Genomic DNA, 20,530 nt, shown 5'->3' on the forward strand with positions numbered 1-20,530 from the left:
AGAAACAATCATAGCAAATTACAAGTTAGTAAAGAAGGGATTCTTGCCTTAAGGCATCTGAGTGCTTAGCTCAAATATAATTAAAAACAAGAGTTTAAAGGGAAAAAAAACCCCACAGTCTTGTCCATTAAGCAAAACAATAATAAATTTATCCTGTCCGTCTAGGTAGATAGAACCTTCCCAGAGTATCTGAATATGCTTAAAGGAAGCACCTAGCAATCCTACACACAATTAGCTCCAAGCAGTTCATAAGTCAGGAGAATGGAGCCTGGGTTGCTTGCACATGTATGTGGAGAATTTTCACTTTCATGTATGTGGAGACAGTTAAAAATCACTGGAAGTCAACACCCATCTTCTCAGGATGACACCATGCCAGTGTTGACTCTTTTTTTAACTCATCTGATCTTAGTCACCACAGTAACAGGCAGTGTTGTGGTTCTTTAGAGAGACCCAGACGACTGCTGATGGCAAAAGGAAAGAGCCTGCTCTTTATCCGGGGGTTGGGGGGAGGGGGCGGGGAATTATAGCTTTATTTGGTCCAGAGCTAGTTTTAACTCTTTTCCCGTCCTTGCCAGTGCCGGAGAGACCCCCGGCCCTGCCTGTCCTGGGGCTTTTTCCCCGGGGGAGAGGGGCCCAGAGACAGGGACAAGCCACTACCCAATCAGGGACAAGGTGGGAGTGGAACAGAGTTGGGTTACATTCCAGTGTGGGGGATGGGCCCAGCCGATCAGAGACAAACCATGTGATACAGTTTCCAAGGGAGACAGGGGAAACATTACAAATTCAACACAACACAATATAAACCCAATTAATGCATTACAACAAGGTAGGCCAAAAGGCAACACAGATTTGCCCGATATTTTTTCAGTTTTGCATGCTACGATGTGCTGTCAGCCCTGTCAGAGGCAAGTCGCGAGCGCAGCTTTCCAAGAAGTCTGGCACTGCTGATTCACAGCCAGAGTGCTGCATGCTGTGCTCCTACAATGCTAGGCACAACTCGCACTCCACATGGCAGCCCCATGTGCAGGCCACTACAGCAGTCTACTGGTTGCCTGGAGAAGTACTGAATGTTCCATCCTTGGGAGTGTTCAAGGCCAGGCTGGACGGGGCCCTGAGAAACCTGATCTAGTGGGTGGCATCCCTGATTATGGGGATTGAAACTTAATGATGTTTAAGGACCCTTCCGACCCAAAGTATTCTATGATTCCATGATTCTATGATTTACAGTAAGGCTAGATGTGAACCCCTGTAAATATGATGTGAAGGCCATATCTTTCGACATTTTCAAGTTGAAAGAAGTCATTTCTGACCACACATTAAATTTGTTCCCGTATTCAATTGGTTGATAGGGGAAGGAAGACAAAGACAACTCTTTGAAATCCTGGAAACTCCCTTGCCTCAAACCAGTTGCAACAGGATGGATGCCATCATACAGGTGACAGCCCTTAGAAATATTTTAGCTATTCCTCAGATTCTTCTGATTGACTTCAGCTGCTTCATGCCCACTGCTGGGTGCCAAGTGGCAGAATACTACAGAGAGGAACTGATCCTGCACAGCCTGGCTAATTGATGCAGTCAGATCATCAATATCTCATAGTCATCAAAAGCTATGTAATTTAGATATGGTGTTACCTCTGCTGAGAGTTGGGTCTCAAAGTTATTCAGTCATTAGCTTTCCACTGCTAGACTGTGATCTGGTAATAAAGAAGCCCACAAGATACACTGTCTTTTGTTCACACAGCTATGGGAATTCATAGAATCATGGAATGGTTTAGGCTTGAAAAGACCTTTAAGACCACTGGGTCCAAATATTAACTCAGCACTGCCAGGTACCCCACTAAACCATGTCCCTAAGCATCACACCCACACATTTTTTCAAGAGTTCCAGGGACAGTGATTCCACCACTTTCCTGGGAAGCCTGTTACAATGCTTGACAACCTTTTCTGTGAAAATTTTTTTCCTCATATCCAACCTAAACCTCCACTGGCACAGTTTGAGGTCATTTCCTTTTGTCCTATTGTTTGTTATTTGGAGAAGAGACTAACCCCCACCTGGCTGCAGCCTCCTTTCAGGTAATTGTAGAGAGCAATAAGGTTCTCCTGAGCCTCCTTTTCTCTAGGCTAAACAACTCCAGCTCCCTCATCCACTTCTTATCAGACTTGTGCTCCAGGCCCTTTCCTGTCTCCACTGTTCTTTCCTGGACATGCTCCAATACCATATATGTCTTCTGCTTCCTGATTGAAAAATAATCCAGAGTTACCACCTGTGAACCTGGTCATGATTTGCACAGCAAAAATTGGCATAGTTTACATAATCTGCCCTCCTGTCTTATCTGGAAGAAACATGGCTTGACAGAATTCATCCACCCACTGGAAGATCTATTTCAATTTACAAAATGAACACAAGAGATACATAATTGTGATCTTTAATGAGTGTGTCTGCTCTGTCAGAGCCTTTGTCTACTATCACCAACATCTTGAGATCCTTCCCAATGTTATGGTGGGCTTGGTACAATACTGTGAATGTATTTGGTAGGAAAAAAATCTTTTTTCTGGTTCTTCCAAAGTTCTTTTCAAGGGTCTGCCAAAAATTCTTGAGAATAATACATGTTGATATAGAAAGATCATCAAATATTGTTATCTATGTTGTACCTACCTGTACTGGGCACACACTAAATCTAAGTCTTCAGAGCTGTCATCTTTAATCATTAGATTATTTATAGAAAACTGATGTACAAGGAAAAAACATTTGGAAGAAAGGAAGGAGAAAACATGTGAAAGAAGGGCTTATGTTCCTTGCAGGTAATCAGTTAATTCGCTGGTGTTGTCGTATGTGTGTATGTTCATTTCCTGTGATAACTGTGCACATTAAACAATTCAAAGTTACACACCTAAATGCTCATCTGCATGGCTGATCTCCTTCCCTAATTAACACATTTTCAGACTTAATTTTTCTGCATATAAGCATGTTTCCTTCAGAATGTACTTTACCAAACCACTTCAGATACCTCCATAGACAACCCATGTCACAGATGTCATTTTTGTTACTCTTCATAAAACTTAAACAGTAGTCATGATGATAAGGGGGGTTCTATGGCCGGTGTGAATATTAGACCTTCCCTTTTTAAATTAAAAAATCTTAATAAAAATGGGGTTTAAAAACCACCAGGGACTTTCCTCGTATGAGTATTCTAGCTTTTCTTACAAAGATGTTTCAGCAACCACATTAAAAACTATTTAGGGAAAAAAAGGAAACAGTGGATTTAAAGCAAGATTAAAATAAGAGTGTGATTGATCTGAACTTCTCTCTTTTTTGGTGGTTTTTTTTTTTTGGGGGGGGGTGTTTCAAATTCAAAGTTTGTTCTTCCCATATTGTTCAGGAAAATGTGCCCATGTGCAAAAGTATATGATGCCTAATTGTTTCTGAAAGTAGAGTTCATATGTAAATATGTGGTGTGAGAAGACAATGACAAATCTCCCCCATTACTCATCAGGATAGAGCTCTTGCTGATTGTCAGTGCCATTTCCTGAGCTATCACAATTCTGTTGCTCGAAGCCACATTTCCAGAGTACCAAGTATCTGTTTCAGTACTTAGTTTAGTACAGAATATTTAGAGCTAGCAGCTGAGTTAAGTCTGAGAACGTATTTTCTCCTCCTGGCATTTAGGCTAGACTAGGAAAGGTGGGGGCAGGAAAGCATAAAAAAGAAACCTTAACATTTTCATATTTAGTTCTGTATTTTAAAAGCAAAACTAGGGAAACACAGCTAACAGAAATAACCAGGGGGATGTAACATTTAAAATGACCTAAAGAAAGTGGATTTAATAATATCTTTCAAAGACACTGTAAAGTCAACAGAGTTGAGTAGGTATCTCAGTGTTGCTTCCTTTTTTTTTTTTTTCTTCTTCTTTTATATATATATATATATATATATTTTTTTTTTTTTATTTTTTTTTTTTTTTAATTAGGTTTTCTTATGGCTCAGTCCCTCTGATTTTTCCCCAAATTCACCATATGGGGAAGAGTCAGGGCAGCAGGGTGCTGACAGATAGAGATTAAACCCAAAAAGTATTAAGTTCTACTCAATCAAAAAATTGTGTTTGATCCAAACTCTTGTCTGTCTAAAGATAGTTCTTGCATCCAAACATTTTCTCCCAAATCTCTCCTTAGTGGCATAACTTGGGGATGATATATCTAACAAGGGGTTGGTTTCTTTCCATCTTTACTTTTGGAAATGTTCCACTTCATATAAATTATTATTGTCTAGAAATTGAAGTAGAGGGAAGATAGCAGGGAGAGACAAGACACCTTGGCTCTCTGGCCCACTAGTCAGGAAACACAGCAAAGTTGAGAGCTCAAAGACCTTCTCAAATTTAATTATCGATATTAAGTGGAGCACCCCTCAGAAGAGAGGATGAGAGAGTCTTCATATATTAGCCAGTAGACTGGTCACTCAGGCAGTCACCTAGAATACAAGAGACTAAGTATAAGCCCTAAGTGAGGGCTAAATTAGAAAAACCTAGGTTAGAAGGTACCCTTGAGAAGTTCATCCGTTGGCTTATATTGAGATGGATCTTGGTGTTTTCCTAAACTCTTGTTAACTAGGAAAATGTTACCTAGACAAATTGAGCAGTTCTAGAAACCCACTTTTTAAGACACATATTTCATAAATACATGCAACATTAAAAATGTTTAAATACATAGACATTCTCTACTCTGCAAAAAATAAAGGTTCAATGGGTCAGACAATTTTCCTGCAACTGACTCCTATTAATGCTGTTCTGGGTATTCCCCTGGCACGAGGAAGTAACTGTCATCTTCCACTAAGGATGTATTCATCATACTCACTGACCACAAGGAATGAGTGCAAGATACCTCTTGTGTACCCATATGAGGAATCTTTATCTGGAACTGCAGCTTGAGACATATATGCATATCTATATATATCTATATATCTCTATATATAGATATATATAGAGATATACATCCACTAAGAATTAGAAACTCACCAAAGTACTTCCATGACATCATGCTTAACTTATGCAGTAGGTGTAGATATTAATTCAGCTTACTATAAGTAGATTTGAACCTGTGAATATTTATCAGGAAGGTCTGCTCACTGGTTAATTATGTCCTGCCAAATGCTGTTAAAACATTTTCTATAATGTATGTAAAGCACAAAAGTGAGGGATGTAGTGAAGTTACGTTTAGATCCAATACTGAAACAAATGACAGGTACAGAAACCTCCTACCTTTCTCCTCAATGTGTTTGAAATTTAAGGTTAATGTAAAGAATCAAATTACTATTGGAAGGAGACAAGAAATATACATGTTTCAGCTGATACACACTTCCACATAAGAAGAAAGATGAGCCAATGATAGGGAAGGGAATGAAGCTATTAGTGGATTGTCAAAGAAAAGGAAGTGCTGGAGAAGAGGTTTTGGAATTAGGAGACTGATAAACATAAGTTCTGGTCAGAAAATCGGGAGGATAGATTTCCTGCTGGAAAACTGACATCTCTCAACAGAGGAGCAGTAACTTCAAAACTGTGATCTACAGATGTGACTTCAGTATCTCATTTTGGGCCAGAAGTCCCATCTGCCTGAGGAAGTCTCCCCATCAGCCCCCACCTCCTAGGGCACAGTACAGCTGTCCCCAGCATGAGCATGGCTCCTCCAGCAATATGGGAGCTGAAGCCAGGATGAGAAACTTGCTCATAGAACAGGGAAACCTAAGCCACTACATTACATTTTTGAAGAGGTACCACTATGCCACATTCAAATGATTTTGTCTGGAATATACTGGCTGAAATATTGTATTTCCTTATGTTTTCAGGTATATTTCCTTATTTTTCCAGGCATTCTTTACAGTCAGCATTTTCCATGGTAATAAACAGATATCCTTCTCAGATCTACACTGCACATGCACAAAACAAAAAACTTGGTCTTCCACTGCAAACAGATTTTTTAAAAAAAAATCAAGCAACAATCAGATTTTAAAACTATACTCAATAGTAAGTCATTAGGCACTTCAGTTTTTGAAATAATTTCTAAAATTTTGGTTAAGGAGGTAGCAGGTTTCCTGGGCAGTTGAATCAATGACATTTCTTGACTTTGTAAAAAGCTGTAATCTCCACGATGGATCCTTAACGTTAATCAGTGAAACCAACTTTCTCCCTGATTATCTATCTACCTGCCTGGCACTGACAGAGAGAAGACAAGCCAGAATGTTGCCTCTGAATGTCTTCAGTAAATTGTGTTCTTAACCCTTAGGCATCACTCTAGCTACTTTGGAACAATCTTGATAAAACAGTACAGATAAGGAGGCTTTCTACTTTCGTTCCATTGACTCAAGCAGTTGTTGTACATATGCTACCTCAGCACTGAATATTGTGAATTTGTCATTAGATCACTTCATCTGATACTTTTTTTCATTGGTTGGGGCTGAAAGACTCAGTAAGAAAAGAGTTTCTTGCAGAAGTGAGCCTTGCCATGGGATCAACATGGTGTATTTTGCAAATATGTGGCTAAGGTGCAGGTGGTAGGAAGGGGAAGCTAAGCTGATATTTCTTTCTTTAATTTCTTATCCAGTTACATCAGTGAAGCCATCTTGCTCAAAGGTTTCCCCTGGTGTTAATCTCCTATTAGCTTCATTTTCCTCCACTCATTGATTCATTGGTCCAATCTTTCTTCAGATTTCAACAAAGAGAAAAGAAAGGGGGAGAAAAAGTATTTTCCCATTTCTAACAGAAATCCCTGTGCTAATTCTCTGCCTTTTCCTGTCAGAGGCCTATGGGTTAATACTTGATAAAAGGAAAGAGGTAGGTACTTGTCTCCTGCCTCTTTTCCAGAGAAAACATCTGATCCTGTTGCAATGATTTTTTCCTTTAATTGGAATGCAAAGATCTTATCTTTTTATTACTCTTTTATTGTTGATAATCACTTAACTTGCTCACTCTCCACAAATGTCCAGCTTATATATACAACCAGGGAAGCAGTCCATTTTTCCTCCTTTTTAGCTTTAATCATTTGCCTAACAACTGAATTGTGCCAGAGTGGTTCATATATCCCTTCCCACATCACCGTCTCTTTCTCAGATGCCTGGTCTGTGTCTGTCTCTCTCTAATTTTCAGGCACAGATTGGCCCAGTGACTGCCTCCTGCTCTGTCAACTGCCTAAGGTGTGGGAGACCACTTTATGGGAATTCAGTCACACGGGCCAATTCAAAAATAACAGTAAATGAGAAATTTGCAGTGAAAGGGAAACATTGCATGCAAGTCATACGCCTACTACTCTCCTAATTTAGTTTCTTTGTGGCTTTGCGTCTCCATACGTTCTGTAATGTCAGATCAGTGCATGGGGAAGCAGCGACCTCATGGATGGAGCTGAGGTGCAGGAAATCTGAGATTTATTCTCTGCTCTGTTCAGCTCCCACAGAAGTGACCCGTCCACTTGCCAGCACACAGGGAGAGCCCTGCTGCCAGCTGCCCACCTGCCCTGCTGCCCGGCTGAAGGCTGCTCTCAGAGACATGCCCTAAGAGAGCAGCTGTGGGCACCTCCACAGCCTCAGGGCTTCCAAAGCAGCTCCACTGCATGGAGAGCAGAAGGTGTTTGGCGACTTCTTGTAACCAGGACAGCCACAGATATCTTAACCCTGCCTTTTTCTGTGTGAGACAGTCCCCCTCTTCCTAATACCAATTTTCTGTCAATTCTGACTTACGTGTGAGCATGTGTTTGTGTACAAGCAATACTACTTCCCCTGCTGCTTTCTAATTACTGTTGTTTTTTTAAGAACCTCTCCCACCGCTGTAGGTTCTCAGCTGCTACCTTAAGTCTCTTAATGCCCTCTGTGTTTCCTGCCCTCCTCCCTTTTTCTTCCTCCTTCCCATACTCCCCTTACCACATTTTCAGTCCTGGTATTGACCGTCTCTTCCCCTCCCCTCCCCTCCGCTCCCCTCCCCTCCCCTCCCCTTCCGTCCCGTCCCGAACCCTACCCTCCCCTCCCCTCCCCTCCCCTCCTTTCCCCTCTCTAGCCCCAAACCACCCCGACAAACCAATGTGTTCAGCGTGTGCCACTGTGAAGAGCATGCACATGGATGAACATGCCAGTACAGGATCAGTGCTCCTGATAACTGTGCTGCAGCCGGGCTACTGGTCTGGTCTTGTCATACTGCAAACCCTCTTGAAGAAAAAATTACTACTCTTACATGGTCTTGTAGGACAACAAGCCTACTGGGATTCCCAACCTAGCAGCAATTTCAGGGATGCTGTCCCCTGCCCCTTCTGCCCCTAATTCCCCTGCCACACAGCACGTCACATCAGCCCACAGCTCATACCAAGGCTGCAGCTGGACCCGCCTGCTGCCTGCCATGGAAATAGAGATCATGACCATCCCTGTGCCACAGGGGTTTAGCAAAGTTTAATTCCTTAAATTAGGGAATGTGTGTGTGTGACGTGCTCAGGGTCTGTGCAGTTGTGAATTTGCAGTATCTCTGCTTTGGGATACTACATCTGGAAACATATGAGAATATTAGCTGCAAGGTTTGCTCTTGAAGAGTTACTGCAGGTGGACACACACATTTACTGTGTATTACTGTTTCCATCTGTGAAAGAAGAATTATACGTCTGGAAAAGATGAGAGAACTTTTGTATAGTTCTGAATGAGCAGGTAGATGTTTTTTCTCAGTTCAATTTAGACAATGTAGCTACATCTCATACTAAACAGGTGCTTCTGTCCACTTTTCAGTTATCACGATATCACTAGAACAAACAGAGATAAAGATATGTTCTGAAATAATTTAAAAAGAAAAATAATCTTCTCTTTAGATAAAATGGATATTTTCCTAAAGTTACACTGCAAAGAAAAATACCAATTTTCAGAAATATTACAGATATAGGCTGAACTCTAACACTCAGTGTAAGAGTAGCATTTCTCTCAGATATGGCTAAGAGTGCTGGGTACTAGCTATAGAAAATGCATTTTTCCTCTATTAAGTCTTCCAGTGCAGGCTGGTTCTGTCTCAGATCATATTAGTCATCCCAGAAATTTTCTGAAACATAAAACTGCCCTTTATTGGGAAGGGGAGAAAGTAGAACTACTACTCTGCTGCATTTATGTGGAGCCTTCATCACACTTCCAGCAGCACTGCTGAACTCTGCTTTTTGTTTATCTGTCAGTGGACAACTGGGACTACTAAACACATGTACATAAGCTTTTAAAAAGTGGCATCACAAACTGATACATACTACTTGAAGAATCCTTTAGCTTTTGTTTATCAAACTGCCTCCAGCAAGAGCTATATTCTTTGTACAGATTTAGTCATGCAGTCAGTGCTATGCACTAGCATAAAAATTAGAAGTATCAGCAAGATGTTGAGTGTGTGTGTGTGTGTCAGACACAGTTCAAAGCAGGATGTGTTGTTTAAAACTTGAATTGCCTGCAGCAATGATATAGAACCTATAAGACTTCATTGCATCCTGACAAAAATGCCATGGAACAAGAAACACCATCAGCATCTCACTGTGAAGACCAAACCAGAAAATAGCAGCAGTGATGGCAAGCCAATTGAATCAACAACCAGCAGAGAACAGGCCTGAGAGTTTTCTTCAACTCTTCCATCAAGTAAAACAGCTTGAACATGAGGTGCAGCCAGAATACGACCCCAGTCTCCCTGCTTTCTCCTCTTGCCCATGCTGGCACCAAAGCTGCAAGCCAGACAGGGGACCTAAAACTGTTTGGTTTTCTCAGGTACATTTTGAGATGAAATTAATGTTCTGCTAAGATATGCAAAAATAAAATGGGAAGGTGAAACTGGAGAGAGATAAGGAAGGCTGAACTGACATTCTGACAATCACTTGCAGCTCTGTTGGCAGGATGTGCTCGGCAGCCACACCAGCAGGGAGTGTGCCTTCAGCACACAGGCCAAAGATGCAGTATCAGGCTCCCTAAAGTCAAAAGCCACTTAGAATACATTATGCAAAAAACCTTTGCAATACAGATTTTACACTGAGGGAGGAGGTGCAAATTAATTAAATGCATAGTCAGCAAAAAAAGAAAGCTGAGGTACATTTCTGAAATATGGCAGCATCTCACATGCAGCCGCAGCATTGTTTTCTCACTGGTTCTGTGTTTTCACAGTCCACTATATTTCAAAGGAAACTAGTATATCTTTGTTTTCAAAACGGAAAAAAAAGCAGTACTGGTTTTAATTTTCTGTCTAACTATGCTGTCACACGCACAAGGCACATACACGTACAGTTGAAACAGACTGACAATTAAAATCTTACACTGCCATCCTGTGGTGAATATCAGTAAAGCATGAGGTGGCTCTGCTCAGATACCGGAACGATCCTCTCGGAAACGCGGAGGCTACGCAGCAGAGCCAGCAACAGCTCAAGCACCAAGAGTTAGCTCCGTGTTACCCTGGAAGGCAGAGTAGAATCTCTATAGTTCTCATTATTCCTCCAGCAATGCAGTATCTCTCCCTGACAACTTTCAGAAGACACACAGTCCATCCCCAAGAATACAGGTTCTTTTGAGGGAAAGTATTCTGGGTTAGCAATGAATAGAACCTATGACACAGCAGGCCAGAGGAGGTAGGCACAGATGAGCTGGAGGGGAAACATCAGAAGACACTGAGAACTCGACAGGGCTCTAACAGGCAGTTTGGGGAGTGCTTTGGGGCTTGACTTTGACATATGAAAAGTATAGTGAAGTTCACTTGTAAATAGGTCAAAAACTCCTGCTCACTGGCTAAATGAATTTTTTTCCAGTGAATCACTACTAGACTTAAAAAAAAAAAAAAAAAAAAAAAAAAAAAAAAAAAAAAAGAGGGACAAGCCAAAAGAGCACAAAGTCAGACAACAAAGGAAAGTGAGAAGCGAGAAAAGGAGATGTCATGCAAATAGTGTGCAAAGTATGCAGTTGAAAAGTAAAATGTTTACCAGATCTTGACCACAATTGAATTCTGTGTGAGGATAGTTCTGACTTCTGCTACTGCACCTAATGCTAGTTCTTCTACTAGACTATGATTTTGCTCCTATAAAAATGTGCTTTTAGTATACTGAACGTTGCCCCAGATACATAACCTGTTTGCTTACTGTTCTAAGACAGAAGCATTTTTGTCAAACCGAGAAAAGTAGAACACATATATTTCTCCAAGAACCAGTGATGGAGTCATTCATCAGTACAAGCGTGGCTTCTTAGCTTACTATATCTCCATCAGGCAACCAGCCTTGTAAACATTTTCATAGTCTATGACTGTGCACAACAAGCGCTAGCCTCTCATGTGATGCATCAAAAGCTATAAAAAGCTGGCACCTGGAGCAGAGAGGATCCTGATTGAGGATCACTGCTAACAGTTTCTCTCTATTTTAAAAGTGTCCATCAGCAAGATCGGGGGGAATCCAAACTTTGCTTCCTGAGAAGAAATTATAAAAATGTCTCCCGCAAAATATCCATGAATGAGTACCATTTATACAGCAAGTTTTCAGAAGAAGTAAAAGGGAGAAAATTATTTAGCTCTCAGCTTGTTCAGACACCCACATTGCTTCTACATGTTTCAATATAAGATTATGGATTTATTAGTAATGTGTATGGAACCCCACTTTTCCCAGTTCAGAGGCTCACAACTAATGCTACTGACTTTATTTATGGTTTTTAAGAGCAGCTTGTGAAGCTGCCATGCTTGCCTCTTATACAGTATATGCTATGTCTTCTTTGATCATTTATTGTCCTGTCTTCCCCATTCTTCTTCAGATGTTGTTTTCATCCCTGCTTTGAATAAAAAAAAAATGGTGTTTGCCTCACTCTCGTCACCTGGTAATGACTTCTGTCTGCAGCATGTCTTTCCTCAGGCAGCCAACAGACCAAATGACTTTTTTGTGGTCCCCTCATTCAGCAGCTCCATGATGGATCACTTTTGCTTCTGTTTAACTTCTTTGCAGTGCTGTGACTTATTTCTTTGCTTAAAAATCACAATTGACAGCTTCTTTCTTCCCCCCTACATAATTCCTTGATTTTCTGCTCTTTTCCCAATCCACAATAAGCAGGGAAGCATTACCTTCAATCCTCTTCTGAACTCTGAATTTTGCCTGTGTAGAAGAAACAATGTGATTTATTTTTTTTCCAAGTTTAGTAGACCTTTTTTCTCCATTGCTCTAAATAAACACTTTGTTCTTGTTTAAGTATGAGTTATCTTACTCAGCATTCTCAATATTTGTTTCTTCTTGAGAACCACCCTATGGCATTCTGCTAGAACAAGACAGCGGAAAAAGGCAAGTTCTGGGTTAGGGGTGCACTTCTGCCCTACCACCTGCCAGGGACAGTGCAAAAATTCAGATTTGATAAAAACTTTCCTTTTCCTTTTCCTTTCCCTTTTCCTTTCCCTTTCCCTTTCCCTTTTCCTTTCCCCCCTTCCCTTTCCTTTCCTCCCCCTCCTCCATACCTCTCCCCCTTCCCCTTCTCTTTTTCTTTCCTTTTTTCTTTCCCCTTTTCTTTCTCTTTCTCTCCTTTCTTTCCCAATCTTGGCCTTTCATAAAGGGAGAAGCAGGGTGACAGTTGAAAAATTTGGACTCAATAAACCTTTCATACAAGTCTGATAAGCAGAGCAGATGTTTCATTGTGGCAGGACTTTTTGGCTGGTTTTCATCTCTATACATTTTCCAGGGGACGTGAAGGGGAAAAAAATCCCAGCGGTAGACTATCAGACAGCAAAGTGTCTTTCTTCATCACCATCCGTGGACTCACCTATACCAAAAGCCTGCAGAGCATAGGCTGTAAATCACTGCTCTAATATTTTGCAGTCACAAACAGCCTAGGTTATAAAAATTCCCCATCGTGTCTGGTCAATGGCCCCATCTAGCACTTGAACGAACTTCTGTTGTAATGGCACAGGAAACTCTGTCATCAGCTTCCCTTCTGAAATGAAAATGTTTAGACACATACCTCCTCTGCAGAGGAGGAAGGGATGTTAAGTTGTATGCATCCCTGCAAAGGAAAGGGAAAAGTGTTCATTCACACTTGAGAGTCATGCACTTCAAAATCATGTGGGCTTCAAAATGTGAAGTGTGACTGTGAAGGCATCGTGGGAGTAGCCCTAACCTAAGTAAATAACGGTTTACTTTATGACTAAAGACAACAACCTGTAGGGTTTTCAAGGGCAGGACCAAAAGCACGTGTCTGTGCTGGGGTGTATACGGGTAGACAGCCACACACCTGATGATGTACATGCAGTAATCTCCTCTGCAGCTGATCTGGCATGTGCCAGTCTTGATGCTGCTATACAGAAAACTTCCATGCACAAGTGTTTGCACTGCTGAACATACACCTGTGCAGATCCATCAGTGCAATTCTAACCCCACTCTCAGAAAAGGATCTGCAGGGAAAATGTAACACAAAGATTCACAAACAGTTCATTTTTTGTATCTTTTCTTTTTCAGGTTGTCCAAGAAAAAGAAAAATTGAGAAGCTAAATTAGTCTCTGCTCTATTTCCACTGAGGAGCACAGACTTTTGCCAAAGATATTATCTGGGGGGAAAAAAAGATCCTCTGTTAACAGAGTATGAAGATCACATTTTCAGACACTAAGAGACAGCTGATGGAAAAGCTGGTGACAGTACAATTTAAACTGCCTGCTAATTGATTATTGCAATGCTAAGAATTTGCATTGTCTCCTTTGGAAGGCAATTGAAAACATTTCTGATAATTCAGTGGGAGTGGGATAAAGCTGCAGATTATGCATTTTATTGTATTCTCTATGATAAAGTCATTCCCTGGGCTGCTTCTGTAAAAGCCAGGAGAAACCCTGGCACAAGGTCCTTGGCTAAGAAGTCAAGAATCTAGAGTCAGGAAAGGATTGCCACAATGGAAACTAGCCAAACCTCTTTTACATGGGGTGCTCACCTACAGCACAAGCTGCGTTAGTTTCTGATAGTAAGCCCTGTCAGCTTTTGAGGAGAGTAAATATTCCCTTCTTACTGGAATTGCTCAAAATACAGGATGAGGTTATTTAGCTTCCCCAATTGGAATCTGTCACTGGCTATCACAGTGGATACAATGAGGTGTCTGGGCACAGATTCTCAGAGTCGTGAGACCTTTTGAATATCTCCATATTTTTTCATAATATTTAAATGTGATACCACCTTGCAGACTTCTTGTACTGAAGAATTATATATAAACAGCTATAAACTCCCTGCCATAGGGACTGGCCAATCTCTGACCCCAGAACAACTTCTGCATCACTTCTGAGTAGTTCAGCAACAGCTCTCATAATAACATTACATCACGTAATTGGCAATGGGGCTGTCTAGCACCAGGGCGGCTGGTCGATTCAAATCCCCAGCCACAGAGGAAGCTGAGTGACTTTGCCCAGACACCGTGCACTGCAGCGGCACGCCTGGGCTTTAGGCTGGAGCACGGTCCATATGTTACTGGTGAGCTGCTGTCATGCCCTGCCTGCAAACCTGTCTCCTGGGAGTCTTGTGGCTCTCCCCCGTTTGCAGACTTCTGTAATCCATTTGGAGATTTTGGGAGGTTGACCACCTTGTGCTCTACACACTCCCAAGAATTACTATGGAACAGGTATTAGTGAGGATTAAGTATGCTCTGACAGGCTTACAGCATCAGTCATCAGTCTGAATAGGAAAATACTCAGACAAATCATCTTTAAGAGGCATTATATAATGCATTTTGAATTTTCATTAAAGCTACAACATATAAAGCAGGGTAACGTCTTTTATTTTAAAAGACAACTTAGCTAAGTATGTTTCAACCTTAAGTAACTACACTGTAGATTATCTTATCTTCCTGGAAGTCAGCTGCATTTTTAAAATGCATGTATCTTTAAAAATCTGTCATTTTCAAGAAGTGCTTTGCCACAAGGCTATATCTACCACCTCAGTGCTTTCACCCAACAGTTCTATGAATCTGATACCTACACCATATGCTTTTGTTCATGCTATTTATTCAAATACAAAGGCATGGTTAAATTCTGATGTCCTTTTTGAGGGGAAGACTGGGGAAAACATCTGCCTCTTGATGAAAGCCATCTGGTATAACCAGACATGAAGTCAAGCATCCTAATACAGTGTGCTCCTTAGGATTCTGCTAGCTTAATAGAATTACAGATTCTTCCCCTAAAGCTCTCATCACATGCCATCTCAGGGATTCTCTCTTGCACCTACCTAGGATTGATTGGTGCAATTGTTTTGTAATCTTTTGTCTCAGTGCAGCCAAGGTAACCAGAAACAATAATAATTATTATGTAGATTTCTGTTGTTATTCTCCTATCTGAGCTGTTCATCTGCACAATTACAGGTGCAGAGAAAAATCACAAAATAGTTACTGTGGAAGGAGGGGCTGCAGAGGCTTCCTGAGGTCAGCAGTACTGCAGAAGCTGCAGCACATTTTTAGTTCATTCCAGAGATAAGAGTTAATGTATCAAAATTAATAAGGGGAGGTGAGCTCTTCTCTCTTCATCCCTTACTTGAACTGTCAGACTTCAGTCACTCCACCAAAACCACCAGTGAGGGATCAAATATTGTCTATCCTTAACCCTCCAAGGAAGTCTGGTAAGACAGATATGACATTGAAACATGCAAAAGCAGTGTAGAAGGCCAGCTTTCAACAGTGGGTGTTAAAGCTGCATGACCTTAAATGTGTGTCTTTGAGTGAGGGGGATTAGCGGGCAAAAGGAAAACAGAGTAACCATCAGTTTGAGATATGTGGCAAACAAAGGCAGATCATTTTTGTGCCATGGTTCTGCTCTGCTGCCAAGACTATCTTCTCCACATACAATAATGGGACATTCAGTACCAACAAAGTTTGTTTACCTGAGCTAATCTTCAAACATAAAGCAAAATTACACTCAGGGAATCTGGATAAAATGGACAGTCTTTGCTGGTTTTCTTAAAGAGGTTATTGTCTAAGGCAGAAATGGAAAAAAAAAAAAAAATTACTATGAATATGAATTTGAAGCTTGCCCCTGGTGCTTCATCTGCACTAGGAGTGTCCTGTCACCCATTACCCATTCACTGGCGCTTTGCCCACGGGACAATACCAGGAACAATACTGTTTAACATCTTCATTAATGACCTTGACCATGGTGCAGACTGCACATTCAGCAAGTCTGCAGGTCATACTAAGCTGGGAGGAGTGGGTGACAGGCTAAATGACTGTGCTGCCATCCAGAGGGATCTTGACATCCTGGAGAAATGGGCAGAGAGGAAACTTGTGAAGTTTAAGAAAAGGAAATCCCAAGTCCCGCCTGTGGGGAGGAACAACCCCAGGCACCGGGCTAGGCTGGAGGCTAAGTGTCTGGAAAGCTGCTCTACAGTGAAGGCCCTGGGGACCCTGATGGACACCAAGCTCCCCTTGAACCAGCGAAGGTAAACTTTGCAGCAGGAGGGCAACAACATCCCACACTGTACTAGGAAGAGCACTGCCAATAGATTTGAGGGAAGTGCTTCTTCCCCTACACCCAGCACTGGTCACACCACATTGGGTGTGCTGGGTCCACTGCAAGAGAGGCATGGACATACTGGAACAACAGGAGCAAAGGGGCACAATGCTATTAAAATGCTTGGAGCATCTGCCATGTGAGAAGAGACTGAGAGAGCTGGGACAGTTCAGCCTGGAGAAAAAAGGGTTCCACAACGATTTTACCAATGAGTATAAACATTTGATGGAGGTGGGGGAGGGTTGATAATGAAGACAAGGACAGACTCTTGTCAGTGGTGCCCTGTAAAACGACAAGGGGCAACTGTCATAAACTGAAGCACACCAAATTCCACTTAAACAGAAGAATGTTTTTTTCATGGTAAGGTTGGTTGAACACTGGCATAGATTGCTCAGAGAGGCTGTAGTCTCCATCCTTGGAGACATTCAAAACCCAGCTGGACATGGCCCTGAGCAATCTGCTAGTTGCCCCTGCTTTGAGATGGGGAGTTAGGACTAGATGATCTCCAAAGGTCCCTTCCCACCTCAGCTATTATTTCAGCCTTTCCTTCACTGTTATGACTACCAGTCTTGACAGAACCAGACTTTGCTAGACTTGGTGGTCTAAAAGGTTTTAATAGTGAAATTCCTGATAAATTCTCCGGCTCCTTGAGGCTTTGCTCCTTTGAACTCTAGAGGCAGTCCTCAGCCTGCTGCCCCTGAGCAAAACAATATCAATCCACCCTACAAGACAGAAGGCTGGGTGTGAGCTAAAAACACTGAGATGAGAGTTGAGGAGAAATGCTGCAAGTCACCACTTCCGGGTAGAGTTCAAAGGTGGCCTCATCAGAGCTCACTGAGGGTTCAAAGTTCAGTTTTCATGTGCATGAGGACATGGGCATATTGCTCCAGTGCTGATTATTTTTATTTTCATTTCTGATTTTCAGATTTTATATATTTCAGATTATGAAAGAGAGCAAATAAAGCAACACAAGTAGTACAGTGTTGTAATGCATTAATTGGGTTTATATTTCATCGGATTTGTAACGTTTTTTCCATGTATCACGTGGTCTGTCCTTCCCATCAGTGCCCATCCCCCACACTGAAATGTAACCTAACCCTCTTCCCCTCCCACTTTATCCCTGATTGGGTAGTGTCCTGTCCCTGCCTCTCAGCCCTGCCCCCTGGGGAAAAAGCCCCGACAGGGGAGTGGCAAGCTCTCTCCGGCACCAGCGAGCTATGGGGAAGGGCTTCAGCCGAGCAGGGCAGGAATCAAGAACAAAAGCTGTAATATCCCACCCGGTGAAAGAAAGCAGACTCTTACTTTTGCCAGCGGCGGTCGTCTAGTCTCATGGGGAAATACAACAGTAGAGAGGTAGAATACTATGCAAAAAGTATTCACCTTTTATGAAGTAGCTTTACCACATGTGCAGGACAGCATGAAAAGAACATTAAGAATAATACACACCAGGGAACAATATGTCATTGTGTCCATGTACAAGGAACTGATAAAAGAGACACAGCAACTTTCACTCCAAAATTTCCCAGTTTCTGGTTGTTGGTGATAGTGGCTGCCTCACAACCCAAGCTCATCATGAGGTTCATAGCAATGCCTCACATGTCCATTTCCCAACCAGTCCACCTTGGTCTTGTTTTAACATCTCTCCTAACTAATGTTAAAAGTGAAAAACTGAGGAATATCTACTGTTTGGAGACTACCTGTAGACTGTATGCTCACAGGCTTCTCCCTGTTGAGGACACTTCCCTGTCTGACCATCCAGGAGCCACTCTGGCATCACCTAATCTGGGACCAAGGTCCCTTTGGCAGCTACATCCCCTATACTTCCAGTCAGACCAGGTTTCATTATGGGCTCAACACCAGGCTGAAGTTTCCCTCAGCTGAGTCTAGACCTGATCCTTAAAATAATTTAATCATGGTACAATATCAAAAGAACAGCTTGAGGTGAGTGCCTCTAAGGAGTGACAAAGGAAACCCTTGGCTTTTATACCCTCTAAGTTCAAATGGAAAAGTCTGGAATCATCAGCTCCTCCTGTGTCTCTGGGTTGTCCAGGTCCCCTGGGTGGGCCACAGGTCCCCAGGCCCTTTGTTATGCAAAGGGTTGGCAGGTCACACTGCACATGCATAATGAGCTATGGGCACTAAATGTATTCCTCCACATCCCTATCAAAATCCTATCCACTAGCAAGCCAGTCACTCTCTGGAAAGGACTTCTTGTGGAAGCCCCTGGTGTCTGCTGCTCTGAGTTCTTAGGTCAAGATGTTAATTCAGAGAACACCAATGAGGTAAAAGATTTGGTACACTTGCTACACAAGCACTAGAGATGCTGAGATAGTTGAGCATTCCCATGGAAGCTCAGAGCATCTCACTGCTCGGTAGCAGGCTGCACAAGGCTTGGCACATGGTACGAGGCCTCCATCCTTGGCGTGTGGCTGAAAAGATAAAAGTGCCCTGCCATGTGGCTGACATGGGTGGGAAGCATGTCCATGGCATCTTTTGATGGAGACTTACACATACCCTTAGGGACATCTCTGACCTCAACTCAACAGAGCCCTGCTGGCTTTGGCTTGTGGAGGACAGCAGGGGTGTCCCTGTTAGGCTGTGCCTCTGCAGGGCCCCATCCACTTCCAAGCTCCTCCACAGATATATCCACATCCAAACTCCTCTCTGCCAGACATCCCTATTCCTCCTCCTTGCCCTGCCAGTGTACTGTGGTGTGGGGCCAGAGCCCATGGGACATGGCTGCTCTGCCAGGCAAGGGCATTCTCCTTTTCCTGCCCTCCTGACCTGGAGAGACCTGGAGAGTGCTGCAGAGCTTCCACAAGCTCCTCAGGGTCCAGGCCTCAGGCAGTACCAGCACAGAGCAGAGTGAGGTCACTGTCCCAGTGTGCTCTGCAAAGGTGTAGCCTCACCTTGAGTGCTGTGTGCAGTTTTGGGCATCACAATATAAAAAAGATATAAAGTTACTAGAGAGTCCAAAGGAGGACCGCAGGATAGTGAAGAGTCTTGAGGAGAAGCTGTATGAGGAGCAGCTGAGGTCACTTGGTCTGTTCAGCCTGGAGGAGACTGAGGGGGGACTTCATTACAGTTACAACTTCCTCACAACAGGAAGAGGAGAGGCAGGAACCGATCTCTTCTCTGTGGTGACCCATGACAGAACCTGAGGAAATGGCCTGAAGCCGTGTCAGAGGAGATTAAGACTGGTGTTCTGGTTTTTGCTAGGGTAGAGTTAACTTTATTCACAGTGGCTGGTATGCGGCTGTGTTTTGGATTTGTGCTGAGCACAGTGTTGATAATTTAGCAATATTTTTGTTATTGCTGAGCAGGGCTTATGCACAGACAAGGCCTATTCTGCTTTCCATACTGCCACACTGGCAAGGAATGTGAGGGTGCTTGGGAGGAGACAGAGCCAGGACAGGTGACCCCAAGGCTGACCAGAGGGATATTCCAGACCACACTGAGACATTAAATTTGAAGACTTAGGGATTTTTAGGAAAGTTAAGATAATAAGTTGCTGAAATAGCTGAAGTAAGCTTTGTTCACAGTTAACAGAAGCCGGATCTTAGATAAGATATCCCGGATTTGGTAACTCATTGCTTGTCAGCTTTATGTTTATGTAGTTGTGCTTGTAATGAAAAACAAAATGTGGTAAATAGGACATAAGATAGCTGCAGATTTCCTTCTTAAAGGACCCATTGAATACAGGAAAGTATAAGTTTTACCAAGGATTCTTCATCATGAATGCATTGAAAAGGTAGAAAGGTCAGGACGAGGAAGACTCATCTTACCTCCTCATTTTGGGTGACCCCTCCCCAGAATAGACCCCCAACTCATTTTAGGAGACAAAGTACACATGCTTAATAGCCTTTTTGCCAATTAGCATACGAAGCGAGGAATGGGAGGTGACAGGGGTATGAATATGTATTTGTATTTTGGGTATTCCACACTTTTGTAAATAAAAGGCTTTGTAATTACCTGTGAATTTCACAGTGTGAATTAGGGAAATATCCCGCCCTGCTGCCTGGCCGTAATAAACATACGCTTTCTAACTTTAAACTGTTAGAGAGTTTTTGTCC

Source organism: Hirundo rustica, chromosome 1 (genome assembly GCF_015227805.2).
Source record: "Hirundo rustica isolate bHirRus1 chromosome 1, bHirRus1.pri.v3, whole genome shotgun sequence".
NCBI lineage: Eukaryota > Metazoa > Chordata > Aves > Passeriformes > Hirundinidae > Hirundo > Hirundo rustica.